Below are 6,031 nucleotides of genomic sequence, written 5' to 3'. Positions count from 1 at the left end.
AAATAGGTTTACATCTCTTCCATTGATCCTACCTTATACTTAGCATATTTTCAAGAAATATTTATTAAATCCTTATTATATACCTACATATTTATAAATTGACATATGTGACACAGTTCCTGCCATGAAAGAAAAATCTAGTTCTTCTTTGAAAAGTCCTGTACATATATTTTATGTGTTGACACTGAGTTTGAGAACATTAAAGGTAAGATTTGCCTAACAAACCATAGCAATTCTTCTCCGTAGTTCTGCATATTCCCTTACCAATTTCCCTTCTGTAAAGTTGTGAGTTCAGCTAGATAGCGGGATATCCATGTAAGACACTTAACTGTGTAACCCTTAACAAGTTATTTATTAGTTTTATAAGCTTTTTGATAATAAATAACAGTTTCACTATACTTAAATTTCACAAAATTAAAAATCTAGCCCTGAATAGACTCGTACACTCATAATTGCTAGTATTTATGGGACATTTACTATGTGCAAGAGACTGTTATAAAATGTTTTATATCCATTAAATATATTAAAGCCTCACAACACTAGACAATATTTTTATCCTTAATTGCATTGGTAACAAAGCTGAGAAATGCATTAAAACCAAGACTAAAAAAAGCCAGTGACTTACCAAATAAATGCACCTAAGTAATGAGGGAAAAAACATAGAACCTTGTATTCTCTTTTCCTAAAACAGATACAGAAATTTAGAAGTGGGAAGGTTTTTAAACTAGTCTGTGCTATTGTTTTTTTGGATGAGATATTTGAGTTATGAAGAAGATAAATGCCTTCTTTATACTTTGTATGACTTTTAAATATGCACCAATTATAATAATGCACATACTATCTCGAGTGGTGGGTGTTGTTTACATAGCTCACAGAGATTCTGTCCTGGGGCAGTGCCTCTGGGCCAGCTGCAGTGGGTAGTGGTCACTGCCAACATCTGCTCCCCTATTCAGAGGACTTGCTTGTGGTCAATGGGAGACTCTTTGCTAGGGAAGTCTCGTCATCCCCACACCGATAATGACTGATAGGTTTGTAGGTTAGAAAGGCTGCCTGGAGCTCGGCCTCTGTTGATCAGGAAAAGCTAGCCTTTACTCGAGATTACACTTAGCTCCTTGCTCTTCCCAGGACTACTCCACCCTCTCCATTGCAGGTGTTTCCTGGAAAGGACTTCTTCAATGGACCACAAGCAATCTAATTTGTCCCATATTCAAAGAGCCCGACTTAATAGACATACATGTTTATATGTATGTATGTAAATTGCTCATACACTGAAGAAAAGAACACATAAGTAATTTACAATTCAGATATTTTGCTCATGTAGTTAGGTGTATGAATGATTAGAATGATTTGGAGACGATATGGTATTTTTATATAATGAAACTTTATTCAGCCATGAGAAATGACATCCTGCCATTTGCCACACCGTGGATGGATCTTGAGCACATTATGTAATGTGAAATTAGTCAAACACAGAAAGACAAGTATGTATGATATCACTGACAAATGGAGTTTAAAAAACCCAAAATTTAAAACCTAGAATAATGTGGTGGTTACCAGGGAATGGGGGAAGCAGGACAGGACAGATGTTGTTTAAGGGTACACATTTCTGGTGAGTAATGTATAAGTCTTAGAGATCTGATATGAAGTATAATGAATATAGACAACAATATTACAGTCATCAAACTTGCTAAGAAACTGGAACTTAGTTATTCCAACAAGAAAGTATAATTATGTAACATATGCTAATTATCACTATAATGGAAATCATATTACAATATATAAATGTATCAAATTAACATATTATACACCTTAAATTTATACAATGTTATATGTTAAATATATTTTAATTTAAAAAAGTACGGTATTCTGCCATGTATAATGTGCACCCACGTTTTTCATCCAAACTTTCAGGAAAATAATTTTGTTTCAGTTTTTTAATTCAATTTTTTACTTATTTATATTTAGAATCAAAACTGATTATTGTATTCCAAGGTATTTGCATATGGATATCATTATTGCTTTCTAGAGTTACACTTTTAACACATAAGAATAAACAAAAAAATTAAAACATTTATATGGATACAGGATTACTACTACCCATGCATAATGCATATCTTTATTTTTCCTCAAAAATTTGGGCAAAAAAAGTGTGCATTACACATGACAAAATACAGTAATAATCACTGAAGTAACCATAGTAACTGAAGGAAAAATACACATAAGAGAACACTACAAATTGGCACATAAACTATCCTTTTTCTGGAAATTAATGTCACTAAATTAAATTAATATACTAAAGAATAAGTCAATAAGACAACTTATTTATAAACATACTTTTTATTTATGAGGGCAGAGTGAAATTATTGCTAATTCTAAAATGTACCTAAGTGTATGATGTTCATTTTCTAGCAAAGATGCAGAGTACCAAAGATAATCCATCATTTTACGAAAACCACCCTGACTGTCTCTAATAAAACTGGGCCTTGAACACTTGCTGCTTAAATTATACTGATTCTTTCCCATGATATCTAAAAAAAGAAAAAGATCTTATAAAAAACCCAAGTACCATATAATATCACTTATATGTAGAATTTAATGAACAAAATAAATGACAAACAAAAGAGAAACAGAGGTATGGGTACATGGAAGAGACTGACAGGAGTCAGAGAGGAGGGAGGAGGAGGGAACTGCGTGAAAGAAGGTGAGGGGAGTAGCCAAAGGACATACATGTGTAAGACAAAGACAGCAGTGTGGAATGGCCACAGGGAAGGCAGGGGCAAGGGCTGATGGAAGGAGACAAAGGTGGGGAGAAATGGGGACATCTGTAATACTGTCAACGATAAAAATCAAATGAAAAAAACCAAACTCCTGAATTAGCAATTGTATCAAACAAAAGTCATTTATGGAAATATTTTATGTGCTCGACATATACAAACTTTTGCTGAACATAATAATAGAAATGTTAGTTCGATTTATGGAGCATCGTATGCCAGGCATTGTTTAAAGAATTTTATGTATAATATGATTTCAATCATCAAAGTAAAACTATGATATGAAAATCAACATTTTACAGAAAACTGGAGCTTGGAGAGGATTTTCCAGACCTGATAATTTCCAAAGACTGTACTCTTAACCTGTAAGCTGTAGGCAGTTGGTAACTGGAAAGGAAAAGTCATAAAAATCTGGGCCATGAAAGGTCAGCTATCTGGCAGGAATACTATTTTACCTTTGCAAACAGCAGTTAACTTCAGGTGGTCAGCCAGTGGTGCCAAAAGGCAGCACCTAGTTACAACAGTGTTGAAGATGGGGGGAGGGAACCTGTGCTTTATTTAATTCATATTATAGCCAATCTGGTTACAGTGCACTGGTCAAAACCCAAGAACAGAAGAGTAATTTTAAGGAGTAAGATAAATAACATTCTCTAAACAGGATGTATTGATTAATAGCAATGGTAACTGATGCATTCAATGACAAGTTTTAATGAATAAGACAATATTCCCTAATCAAGATGTATTGATTATTAGCAAAAGTCACTGATATACTCAATTACAAGTTCCTTTAGAACAGCTGGAATTGATTAAATATATACATAAGAGCAAACAATTTGCCCTTTTAACATAAACTCTAGGTACACAAATAAACATAATCTAGAAGATCTTTATTGATAAAATTGGATAGGATGGGTCATGAAGGACCAACAATAATGATACTTGATATACGAGGTCTGTGCAGAAAGAATCCAGCCGCATATATGAAAAAGAGATAAATATTGAAGAAGATACAAGATACAAGAAATATTCTACCTAGGACAGTAATGCCTCAGTCCCATTGAAAGTAGGCACCTTGGGACATCACACAGTTCTTCCAATTGCCATCAGCTGCCCCATCGTATTTTCTTGAATCTCATTGATGATCTGAAATTTCTTCCCTTTCAGAAGTGATTTTAGTTTTGGGAGAAGCCAGAAGTTTCAGGGTGTCAAATCTGAGCTGTAGAGGGGTGAGACACCTGGGTGCTTTGATGTCTCACCAAAAGTTAAGCACGAGTTGTGATGCACGTTGTTATGATGAAGCTGCCAATCACCAGTTGCCTATAGCTGCGACCTTCTGAATCGTCAAAATTATTTCCGAAGAGAAAGGTTCAAGCTCAACGCAAAATTTGATGCAGATTCATTGCTCTACTCCTTCAGTCATGTTGAATGCGATGGACACACAGTGCACATGTTCACTCAACTATGTGTACCACCCCCACTGACTAATAGTGAAGTCGTCATTGTTCACAAATGTGCGTTCCAGTCCACTCTCCTTGGCTGCCAGGTTACATTGACATTGCACAAGCCATTCTCATTATATTAACAATGGCTGAACTATTTCTGGACAGACCTCATATGTACTGAAAAAGGCAAATTGATATAGTGGGAGGTGAAGGAACAATGCTGGTTTCAAACAACAATTTTTAAAGATTCAGGTCAGTATGTCAGATGAATATGTGTGTGGCATTTTGCAACCCTAAAGGGTCAAATATTTTTATATTTGTTTGTTTTAATAATAAGCCTGCTAATATTTGACATGCAAAATGCCTGTACAGCATGGTGCATGTAATGATCATTTAGTCATAACTATGGATATGCAATTAGAGAAAATCTAGTAAATGCTAATAATAAGTCAAAAAAATATTTCCCCTTTTTATACTTTCTATCCATTTCTCTCATAGGACTACTTAATCATACCATCTCTCATAAAATTTAAGTGCAATATCATAAATTACAAGTGTTAGAGACAGGTTTGTCCAGGCATGAGAAAAAAAGTGCATAAAATGGGAAGGAATTAACACTTACTACATACCAGGAAACTTACATATATTACTTCATTTTATCAAAATAAAATAAAATTATATTATTCCCATTCATAGATGTAAAAACTTACGAACAGAAAAATAATTTTTCAATACACATTGGTACATAAATTTAATCTGTGCCCGTCAGACCATGAATCCTAACTTCTTATTCCACACCATTAAGCAGAGAGTAGCATAGGCTCTGGGAGCTTCTGCATCTGGTATTGTCCATGAAACACATCCTCCCATAGAAAAATGGTTGCTTAGGTAGGAGTCCAATGTGATTTTATTCAGGTGGCTGATTCAGCTTATTGCGAGCTCCCACATCAGATATAATGGGGTAAAATGCATTTTAGGAATTAACTGGAGACTTGGCAGCCGAATAGTTAAAGTTTTTTTTGTTTTGTTTTGTTTTGTTTTTTATGGTAAAATCTATCTGGAGTTCTAAAAAACATTTAGAGTAATATTCAATTATTTAACTTATAATGAGCTATAATTAAATCGTGTTGCTATCATATCACAGGCACTCATCTGCTTTAGTGCATTTTTGCCATCTAACTCAATAAAGCTAGTATAAACCTGAAATTAACAGAAATGATTGAATTATACACCGCATCGTGCAACGTATATGCTGACATGAGCACCCAGAAATGCCCAACAGTGTATGTGCTACTTGTGATTTATCAATTTATACTCCATTTATAAAAACACAATATTTAAAATGATTACACTTTAAAGGTAGAGAGAACCTGAAATCATTAGTCCAACCCCCTTCATTTTTGAGGTATAGTAACAAACCTGTGATGATTAAATAAAGCCTTTTATAGGTGAAAAGAATTAAATGATGATAATTTAGTATGTAATGTATGTTGAATTCCATATAATCAGAGAACAATTTTTAATATCAGGAACTTAAAATTTAGAAATACAAATAATTATGAGATCTTTTGTTATTTTGTTCTGAAGGGCATTGTGACCTTACATTTACAAAAATAAAATACTAAATTATTCTTCAAAACAATGAGGTCCCCCAGAATACTAATGTTTATTTTAGAACTCTGTAAAGAAATACTGTATTCACCATAGTTCATGAAAATGATAAGTTTAGCTTTACTTATACAGAAGTAATCTTGAAAACTTTAATGTAATGGGAGTAGTTTGATTAAGAATTATCAAAATATTGACTGGCAAAATGTG

Source organism: Pteronotus mesoamericanus, unplaced genomic scaffold, assembly GCF_021234165.1.
Source record: "Pteronotus mesoamericanus isolate MK-2021 breed Mesoamerican mustached bat unplaced genomic scaffold, CSHL_Meso_final contig_20, whole genome shotgun sequence".
Lineage (NCBI taxonomy): Eukaryota > Metazoa > Chordata > Mammalia > Chiroptera > Mormoopidae > Pteronotus > Pteronotus mesoamericanus.
This window is presented reverse-complemented; position numbering follows the sequence as displayed.